This window comes from Pelophylax lessonae, assembly GCF_965119305.1.
Source record: "Pelophylax lessonae genome assembly, chromosome: 4".
NCBI lineage: Eukaryota > Metazoa > Chordata > Amphibia > Anura > Ranidae > Pelophylax > Pelophylax lessonae.
Window position 1 is genome coordinate 8,723,582 of NC_138771.1, and position 11,261 is coordinate 8,734,842.

Consider the following 11,261-nt stretch of genomic DNA (forward strand, 5'->3'; position numbering starts at 1 on the left):
GCTTTCTTTTGGTGATATTTAATCACCTGTGCGATTTTAATTTTTTGAGCTATAAACAATAAGGCCCCATGCACACGGGGCGTTTTTAACGCCGCTGTAAGCAGCGTCAGGCGTTTTCTTTTTGCAGCCTAAAAACGCCTCTCCATGTTATTCTATGGCCTCATGCACACTCAGACGTTTTTGAGCTGTAAGTGGCCTAGGCGTTTTTAAGCTGCAACAAGAACCCACGACCTGCGCGTTCTGAGGACCAGCGTTAGAGCGTTAAAAACGCCTGACGCTGCTAAAAGCTGAATAACGTTGCTATAACGTGGCTTAACGTGCGTTAAGCCACGTTATACGTTTTTTTTTCTTCCATTCAAAATCAATGGTTCCCTATGGGAGCCTATTGATTTGAATGGAGGTCGCACCGCAACACCGCAAGTCGGATGCGACTTGCGCTGTGGGAATCTTGAGGGGGAACTCCACGCCAAAATGGGAAAAAAACGGCGTGGGGGTCCCCCCCAAGGTTCCAAACCAGGCCCTTCGGGTCTGGTATGGAATTTGAGGGTAGCCCCATGCCGAAAAAACGGCGTGGGGTCCCCCCAAAAATCCATACCAGACCCTTATCCGAGCATGCAGCCCGGCAGGCCAGGAAAGGGGAGGGGATGAGCGAGCGGCCCCACCCCCCCTGGACCACACCAGGCCACGTGCCCTCAACATGGGGGGGTGTTGGTGCTTTGGGGCAGGGGGGGCTCTGCACCCCGCACCTCAAAGCACCTTGCCCCCATGTTGATGAGGACAAGGGCCTCATCCCCACAACCCTGGCCGGTGGTTGTGGGGGTCTGCGGGCAGGGGGCTCATCGGAATCTGGAAGCCCCCTTTAACAAGGGGGCCCCCCAGATCCCGGACCCCCTCCCTATGTGAATGGGTATGGGGTACACTGTACCCCTACCCATTCACCCCATAAAAGGCAGTGTATAGAAATAACGACAGGAGACGTTTTGGATAGTTTATTAAAAATCTTCATCCGACTCTTCTTGTCTTCTCCTCTCCGGGGTCTTCTGCTCTTTTGCTGTCCCCTCTTCTGCTGTCCTCTCTTCTTTTCTTCTCCTCACCGGTCTTCTGCTCTTTTGCTGTCGGCTGTCGGCTCTTCTTCCTCCGGTCCTCCTCCGACGATGTCTCCGCTGATTATGCCTATCTCCGGTCTCTGCAGCTTATTATATAGCCATTAGGGGCGTGGCCCTGATGACGTCATCGGGAGGCTCCGCCCCCCTAATGTCACAGATGACGTCAGCGGAGACATCGTCGGAGGAGGACCGGTGGAAGAAGAGCCGACAGCCGACAGCAAAAGAGCAGAAGACCGGTGAGGAGAAGAAAAGAAGAGAGGACAGCAGAAGAGGGGACAGCAAAAGAGCAGAAGACCCCGGAGAGGAGAAGACAAGAAGAGTCGGATGAAGTTTTTTAATAAACTATCCAAAACGTCTCCTGTCGTTATTTCTATACACTGCCTTTTATGGGGTGAATGGGTAGGGGTACAGTGTACCCCATACCCGTTTACATAGGGAGGGGGTCTGGGATCTGGGGGGCCCCCTTGTTAAAGGGGGCTTCCAGATTCCGATGAGCCCCCTGCCCGCAGACCCCCACAACCACCGGCCAGGGTTGTGGGGATGAGGCCCTTGTCCTCATCAACATGGGGGCAAGGTGCTTTGAGGTGGGGGGTGCAGAGCTCCCCCTGCCCCAAAGCACCAACACCCCCCCATGTTGAGGGCATGTGGCCTGGTGTGGTCCAGGGGGGGTGGGGCCGCTCGCTCGTCCCCTCCCCTTTCCTGGCATGCCGGACTGCATGCTCGGATAAGGGTCTGGTATGGATTTTGGGGGGGACCCCCCGCCGTTTTTTCGGCATGGGGCTACCCTCAAATTCCATACCAGACCCAAAGGGCCTGGTTTGGAACCTTGGGGGGGACCACGCCGTTTTTTTCCCATTTTGGCGTGGAGTTCCCCCTCAAGATTCTCACAGCGCAAGTCGCCCCGCAAGTTGGATTCGACTTGCGGTGTTGCGGTGCGACCTCCATTCAAATCAAAATGGAAGAAAAAAAAACGCTGCTAAAAGCAACGTGGCAAAACGTGCAATAACGCCAATGGAAAAAGCTACTGAAAGCACGTTTTTACAGCTGCTTTTTCTGGCGTCAGAACTAAATTTGACGTACGTTTTTTCTAACGCCCCGTGTGCATGGGGCCTTAAAGAACAACAATTTTAAAAACAAACAAACAAACAAACAAAAACAACAATATTTTTTTACATTCTGCTATATAACATTCACCCAAAAAAAAAAAAAAATCATCATTTTAGGCCAATTTTTACACATTTTTTTATACAAACATATATATACACACACACAGTATATATATATATATAAATATATACACACACACAGTATATATATATATATATATACATACACACATACATACATATAAAATCGCAATAAGCGTATTTTGATTAGCTTGTGCAAAAGTTATCGTGTCTACAAACAAGGGAAAAGATTTATGTCATTATTTATTTTTATTTTTTTACTAGTAATGGCGGTGATCAGCGATTTTTAGCGGGACTGCGACATTGTGGCAGACAGATCGGACCCCTAACTGACATTTTTGACACTTGGGGGGGGGGGGGAGGTATATTAATGCAGTATTCAGTGCTAAAAAATATGCACTGTTACTGTAATAATGACACTGGCAGGGAAGGGGTCAACCTAGGGGCGGTCAAAGGGTTAAGTTTGAGCCTAGGGGAGTGTTTGCTAACTGTATGGAGGAGGGGCTTGTCAAATGATCATAGAGACCTGTGATCCTATATAGAAGGCACTCTGTGATCATTCCACAGAGAAGAACGGTCAGCTGTTTTTATAACATTTGACCATCCTTCTCCCCCAGCTGGGGGGGAAATCGCGGCCGCCTGTCCCGTGAATTGGTATCCTCGCTGAGACGCACGCGATCGACGTAGGGCAGAGTTGTATAAAGTACTCTAAACCCATACTTGAGTAAAAGTACAAGTGCTCGATCAAAAAGTGACTTGAGTAGAAGTACTAAAGTATTCAACATTTTTTGTACTTAAGTATTGCAAGTAGTTTTTTTTAAATTTTGCTACTCAAGTACTTAAAGTAAAAGTACAAGCACTGTGTTATGTAGTTATTAAAGAAAGAAGTCAAAAGTTTGAACATCATATTGTTTTTTATTATTTCAAATGCAGCTTTTATTTATACATACAGTAGCATTTATTTTCGTATGCACTGATAATACACAATGTTTTGAGCTTCATGAAACCTGCCATCTACTGTTCTGGCAGTGGTAATTTTTATAATAGTAACGAGTAACTATGCAGCACAAAAAAAAAATATCGGAGTAGATGTATTGAAATCATCGAAAAAATGTAGTGAAGTAAAAGTGGAAGTAGGAGAAAAAAATTCTACTCTAGGAAAGTACAGATACCGCATTTCCGTACTTAAGTACAGTAGTGAAGTAGTTCTACTTAGTTACTATACATCTCTGCTGTAGGGCTATGCCGTTTTGCGCAACCGAGCGAGCCTGCCGCAGTAAATATGCGGTGGGCGGTTGGCAAGTGGTTACATTAGCCTTTGATCGCAATAGAACAAGATGGGCGAATATATTATCACTCACCCAAGAGTTAGAAAGGCTATACAAATCCCATCCATACTTGCCAACTGTCCCATTTTTGCAGGGACAGTCCCAGCATATAGGAGCCCGTCCCAGGTAATTTACATTGTCCCCAGAAGAACCCATTAATCGGGCGTAAATGTTACGCAGAAGTAATGCAGATGAATGGGAGAATCATTTCAACTGCTACTTTGGCCTTAAGTTTGAAATTCCCTTTTTAATTTCCTGTGATTCTCCCTATATTGAGTAGACCCTATAATCTGATTATAAGTAGGCGGAGAGTAATTTTGCTGAGTGGGCGGAGCTTCAGGGAAGTGGGTGTGGTAAGTAATTGATAGCTGTGTTGCAAAGTGTCCCTGGAAATTTTTTTCAAACGTTGGCAACTATGCACATCATCATACTCAGGACTATTCTAGCTCAAATTCAAGCAAAAAAATTAGAATTAGAATCCCTATTATCGTACAAAACTGAGAAAACCTTACATTGGTCTAAAGCTAAATTCCTCCTTTCTAGTAACTCCTATACTGCAATGTTTGCTAGGTAACCAGAGGCGTAACTAGAACCTTCAGGGCCCCGATGCAAGAAACCATGAAGGGCCCCCAAGACCCCTGGCCGGGGCCCTTCCCTTCAAGCCCGGGGCTCTTCCCACTAATCCTGGGGCTCTTTAATCTCATTGCATGGCCTTTTATTACGGTCCCGCATCAGGATCCTTTCACAAGTTTTGCAGTGGGCCCCCTTCCTGCAATCTTGGGGCCTCCCCACAGTGGTGAAATGCCAGGGCCCGGTCGCAAGTGTGACCTTTGAGATCCTAGAAGTTCACCCACTGGTTTGCTACCGGGCCCCCTGGAGCAAGGGGCCCGGTAGCGATTGCAACCCCTGCAACCCCTGTAGTTACGCCCCTGTAGGTAACATAATCAGACACTTAGGCTGCATTCACATGTCAGCGTATGATCACGGGCAGAACCGCCGCGGTTCCGCCCACGATCCGGAGATTTATTGCAAATCGCGGGACGCCTAGCGTTGCCCGTTGATTTGCAATAGCCCCCCAAACGCCGAGCGATGTTGCCGCGATTTACGCCCGTCGAATCGTGGCAACATCGCGCAAACAAAATCGCGGGACGCAACACGCTCCAAAAAAGTACAAGAGCTTCTTTGTGTCCCACGATTTTGTTTGCGCGATGTTGCCGCGATTCGGCGGGCGTAAATCGCGGCAAAATCGCTCGGCGTTTGGGGGGCTATTGCAAATCAACGGGCAACGCTAGGCGTCCCGCGATTTGCAATAAATCTCCGGATCGCGGGCGGAACCGCGGCGGTTCTGCCCGCGATCATACGCTGACATGTGAACGGAGCCTCTAACCATCCCATATTTATAAACTCCGTGCACAGGGCTGCTGTTAGAAATCACAGCCCCCCCCCCCCCCCGAATTTATTAACATAATATTTTCACTAAAAATACACTAAAATCATTATTAAAAAACGAATGTAACAGAGAACCTGTGTGAATTAGCCCTTCTTAATTGTTTTTTACATAAAAAAATATATATATATATTTTTTTTTTTTTCTAAAAATGCTAAAATTTTTTACAACGCTGAGCAAACTGTTGGCGCTATATAAATCCTGTATTATAATAATAATAATAATAATAACAACTCTTTTATTTTATATTTTTTTTTAAATGTTTAAAGATTATTTTTTTTTGACAATTTTTTACCGGACAGGGAAGTCTGCAGCACTGCAGGAGGGGGATTGGCACAGTAAAAGGGGGCACACGGGGGGGGGGGGGGGAATCAGAAGCAGGCAGAACAGGGAGGGGGAGCGGTGTTGGAGAAGTAATTACAGGAATGATGCCCTGTGTCTGTGTCTCTCCCTGCAGCAGCTAAAAGCTGGCAGGAGGGGGAGAAACTGGCTTTCAACTGCTGCAGAGAGCTGCACAGGGCTTCCTTCTGTAATTGCCCCTTCGCCCAACCGCACTGATTACCCGTGCTGTTGGGGCCCCCCCTGTGTGCCCGGGCCCCCCTACAGGAGGACTGCTGGTCCCCCCCAATCAGCGAAGTGTCATTTCTTCAGTCTTGGTTCACACTAGGTTGCTCCGACTTCGGGGGCGACCTGTGAAGTCGCGTGCATGGCGACTTTGGTGCGACTTGCACGGACTTCATATAATGAATGCCTATGCAAGTCGCTCCGAGGTCGCCCCGAAGTAGTACAGGACCCTTTTTCTAAGTCGGAGCGACTTGTGTCGCTCCTATTAGAACGGGTCCTGTAGCACTGCATGGACCGCCACGGACCGCGACTTGTCAGGCTGACAAGTCGCCTGACAAGTTGCGGTAGTGTGAATGGCTACTAAGTGTTGTCACATGAAAAGATAGAATAAAATATTTACAAAAATGTGAGGGGTTGTACTTACTTTTGTGAGATACTGTAAGTTGCACTAGTATGGATAAAACAAAAACTGTGTCTGTCTTCATTTCATACTGCAAATCACCAAAATGTGAGTATTTTAAAGGGCATACCCACTGTATGTGTGTATATATATATATATATATATATATAAATAAAATTTCAGTTTTATTCCTGCTCTTTCATTGTCATGACAACATTTAGTCTTGATTTACTAAGCGTATTTTTTTTATATTTCTGTAGATTTATTCTCCGGGAGGAAGCCGGGGGCTCATAGTGGTAATTGTTCTCTTTTCTCGGCTATAAACACACATCTGTACAGAAACCTCCCTGCAGGTTGACATTTCTCTTTGTAACCTCCATGTTCCCTCCCTCGTCTATCGCAGCGATATTTGCAGCGTGCTTCAAAATTCCATGTGTTAAAAAAAAAGAAATGAAAAGAAAAAGAGAAGAAACGGTCCGGCGTTCTCCTCATTATCGGGCGTCTCATCACTTATCTATGGATATCAGGAAAGTCACACTTCCCAGGGAAGATGGGTGCTCAGTGTTCTGCAATACAAAACCAGCCTGATCCCAAGAATTTAGTTCCGCTTCAACTGCTTGTTTAGTCCAGGGAACTGGAGCCCAACCTGCGGTTCTTTGGCACTTTTTGTGCAGCCCTTGGGGCCCCTGAAGACACTAGTCTGTATTTCCCTATTATAACAGTGATTTCTAGCAGTCTCATGTGATGTGTCTTCAGACTATGCCTGTCTTCTGAAGCATGTCCCCAGTCTCTGACCATCTCTTGTATCATGTCCATAGTCTCTGACCATCTCTTGTATCATGTCCATAGTCTCTGACCATCTCTTGTACCATGTCTGCAGTCTCTGACCATCTCTTGTATAATGTCCCCAGTCTCTGACCATCTCTTGTATCATGTCTGCAGTCTCTGACCATCTCTTGTATTATGTCCACAGTCTCTGACTATCTCCTGTATCATATCTGCAGTCTCTGATCATCTCTTGTATCATGTCTACAGTCTCTGACCATCTCTTGTATCATGTCCACAGTCTCTGACCATCTCTTGTATAATGTCCCCAGTCTCTGACCATCTCTTGTATCATGCCTACAGTCTCTGACCATCTCTTGTATCATATCTGCAGTCTCTGATTATCTCCTGTATCATGTCTGCACTTTCTGTAGCATGTCTGCAGTCTCTGACCATCTGACAGTGGTGTGGACTAGGGATAGACCGATGTGGTTTTTTCAGGGCCGATACCGATATTTTGGTCACAACATATCGACTGATATGGGCCGATATTTTGTACATTTAAAGTTTTGAAAAATAAAGACAATTTTTGACACAAATCTGGTACTGAACATGTTAATTTTTGTTTAATGCTTAATGGCTGGCTTGCTGGCACCCTGTGGTGGGTGGCTGGCTGTCTGGCACCCTGTGGTGGGTGGCTGGCTGTCTGGCACCCTGTGGTGGGTGGGTGGGTGGCTGGCAACCTGTGGTGGATGGCTGGCTGTTTGGCACCCTGTGGTGGGTGGCTGGCTGGCTGGCACCCTGTGGTGGGTGGGTGGCTGGCTGGCACCCTGTGGTGGATGGCTGGCTGGCAACCTGTGGTGGATGGCTGGCTGTTTGGCACCCTGTGGTGGGGGGCTGGCTGGCTGGCACCCTGTGGTGGGTGGTTGACTGGCACCCTGTTGTGGGTAGCTGTCTGTCTGGCACCCTGTGGTGGGTGGCTGGCTGGCACCCTGTTGTGGGTGGCTGGCTGTCTGGCACCATGTGGTGGGTGGCTGGCTGGCACCCTGTGGTGGTTGGCTGGCTGGCTCTCACCCTGTGGTAGGTGGGTGGCTGGCACAAGGGCTGTGGGTGGCTAGCTGGTACAGGGCCTGTGGGCAGCAGGCTGGTACAGTGCCTGTGGCTGGCTGGTACAGGGCCTGTGGGTTGCTGGCTGTCTGGCACCCTGTTTGTGGGTGGCTGGCTGTCTGGCACCCTGTGGTGGGTGGTTGGCTGTCTGGCACCCTGTGGTGGGCAGCTGGCTGTCTGGGACCCTGTGGTGGTTGGCTGGCTGGCTGGCACCCTGTGGTGGGTGGCTGGCTGCCACAGGGGCTGTGGGTGGCTGGCACAAGGCCTGTGGGTGGCTGGTACAGGGCCTGTGGATGTGGGTGGCTGGCTGGCACCGGGCTGCTGTGGGTGGGTGTATGGCTGTGATACACTCCCGCGAGACTAGTCCCGACTCCAGACGAGGCTGTCCAAGGCGAGGGAGGCAGCCTCAGAAGGCAGAATGATGTCAACAAAATATCGGCAATATCGGCCAGTTCCGGGGCCAATACCAATATATCGGGGAGAGTGCATATTGGCCCCCGATATATCGGCCTTGCCGATAATCGGTCTATCCCTAGTGTGGTCACAGTGACAGGGGGAGCATAGTGGTGGGGACACAGTGAAACAGGGAGCACAATGATGGGGACACAGTGACATAGGGAGCACAATGATGGGGACACAGTGACACAGGGCGCACAATGATGGGGACACAGTGACACAAGGAGCACAATGATGGGGACACAGTGACACAGGGAGCACAGTGATGGGGACACAGTGACACAGGGAGCACAATGATGGGGACACAGTAACACAGGGAGCACAGTGATGGGGACACAGTGACAGGGGGCACAGTAACGGGGGGACACAGTGACACAGGAAGCACAGTGATGGGGGACACAGTGAAACAGGGAGCACAATGATGGGGACCAAGTGACAGGGGGCACGGTAACAGGGGGTACAGTGATGGGGGCATAGTAACAGGGGGCACATTGACATTGGGAGCAAAGTGATAGGGAAACAGTAACAGGGGGCACAGTGATAAAAGTATAGTGAAAATGCTTTTTTTTAATGATTGTTCTGAGGTTTATATGTGTCTATGAGACTCTTGCTTGTGGCACAGCAACCAAAGCATATTGTATAGGCAAAAGGAAGCCCTTTGTTTTGTTTGGCCACACCCACTTTTTGCAGCCATGTATTATGCACTCCACAGCTCACTGTTCCCTTGAAGCGTCTCTCATTCTCAGGTTTTTAGGTTGGGTATGATATAGGGGCAGTTGATAGGCCAGTCCCCGAGGCAAAAAGCCATGGAGGTTGAGATTTCTGTTCCCTTATAACTTGTGGACTCATTCTGGGACCACAAGGCTGACAAGGATATGAACCACTATATGGCCCAAATTAAATTTAACCTCGTAGTCCATGGGTGGCTGAACTGGTTCACCTATCATGCTACGGAGACACCAAGGGTACTTTTCTTCCTTGGCCAGTCTCCCTCACTTACCTCCCAGCAATGGTTTTCTTCTCACTTTGTCTTACACCCAGTGGATCAGAAGAAAAGATAGTGGGCACCTTCCCTCATTGTGTATAAGCGCCACAAGGGTATGAGAACTCTCTATGCCATGTACGGAACGGCCCTCATCCCACCCCACCCATAAATGGAATGTCCAATCAGAGAACTTTTGTAATCATTTTATTAAACGGTAAATGGTTTTATGAAGGCCTAATAATGGTATATGGTTATCAGGTTTCTGAGTTTGAGTCTTTGCCCGGGCAACTCTCACAGTCCTCTCCTGTTGCATGACCGAAACAGACCCAATTTGGAACCTGCTGAGGCCCTTCTTACCACCATCCAATGGAGCTCTCCATGGTTCTGCTCTTCCCATGCACCAAAAACTACCAGCTCCCTTCACTTTATATACTGTACCTTCAAAGGGTTAGGAGGTCCAGTCCAGTCTGGCAGGCCACAGGGTGGAGACCACCCTAAAAGGGACACTAGCCCCCTCTTACATGGGTTCTCCACCTCTCCTTGAGTGTTCCCCCAACAGTCATCAGAGTCAGACCAACAGTTACTAGTTGGGGCAACTTTGACATGAGGAAGCAAAATCTTGCTCCTCTACCAGGATGTCCGGCTCCACAATGAGACGCAGTGCAGGACAAGGCATGACAAGTCAGTAATAGGCAAAGGATCATCTGCAGTAGAGATGTGCACAATGGAAAAATCTGATTTGTTTTGAATTAATTCATTAACCACTTGCCGACCAGCCGCCGCATTTTTCCAGCGGCAGGTCAGCTGTTTCCCGTGAATCCCCGAGGCACGGGGGACGGCGGCCTTGATTGCTCCCCATTAAGAGAGAACGGCGGTCGGCTGTTGTAAAGACTGCAGACCGTTGTTCTCTCTGCTATTAACACAGAGCACCTGCTATCCTTCTATTTAAGAACACAGACAGGTGTGTTGATATTACAAGCCCACCCCACTCACAGTTGGAAAACACCCCCCTAGGCTCACATTTAACCCTTTGATCGCCCCTGGAGTTAACCCCTTCCCTGCCAGTGCCATTAGTACAGTAACAGTGCATTTTTTTAGCACTGATTACTGTCACTGGTCCCCCCAAAAGTGTCCCCAAAAGGGGCATGTATGCTGGTCACTGCATTGGGGGCATGTATGCTGGTCACTGCATTGGTGGCATGTACGCTGATCTCTGCATTGGGGGAATGGTATGCTGGTCACTGCATTGAAGGGGGCATGTATGCTGGTCTCTGCATTGGGGGCATGTATGCTGATCTCTGCATTGAAGGGGGCATGTACGCTGGTCACTGCATTGGGGGCATGTACGCTGGTCACTGCATTGAAGGGGGCATGTACGCTGGTCACTGCATTGAAGGGGGCATGTACGCTGGTCACTGCATTGAAGGGGGCACGCTGGTCACTGTGCATTGAAAGGGGGCATGCTGGTCTCTCTGCATGGAAAAGGGGAACACTGTACCTTAATTACCGAAGGCCCCTTTCACACTTTTGTGACCTCAAAGTCACGCACTTTTTTACAGCGTTTTTTGCCGCAAAGCAATGCCTATTACATTTTTCTGTTTGCGCCCCCCCCCCCCAAAAAAAAATTTTGAGCACCGGCCGCCACTGGTAACAGTGCATATTTTTTTTGGTCCCCCAAAAGTGTCAAAAATGTCAGTTAGGGGTCCGATCTGTCCGCTGCAATGTCACAGTCCCGCTAAAAATCGCAGATTGCCCCCATTACTATTAAAAAGAAAAAAAATAAATAAAAATGACAAATCTTTCCCGTAGTTTGTAGACGCGATAACTTTTGCGCAAACCAATCAAAATACGCTTATTGTGATTTTCTTTTTACCAAAAATATGTAGCAGAAAACAAATTGGCCTAAAATGTTAAAA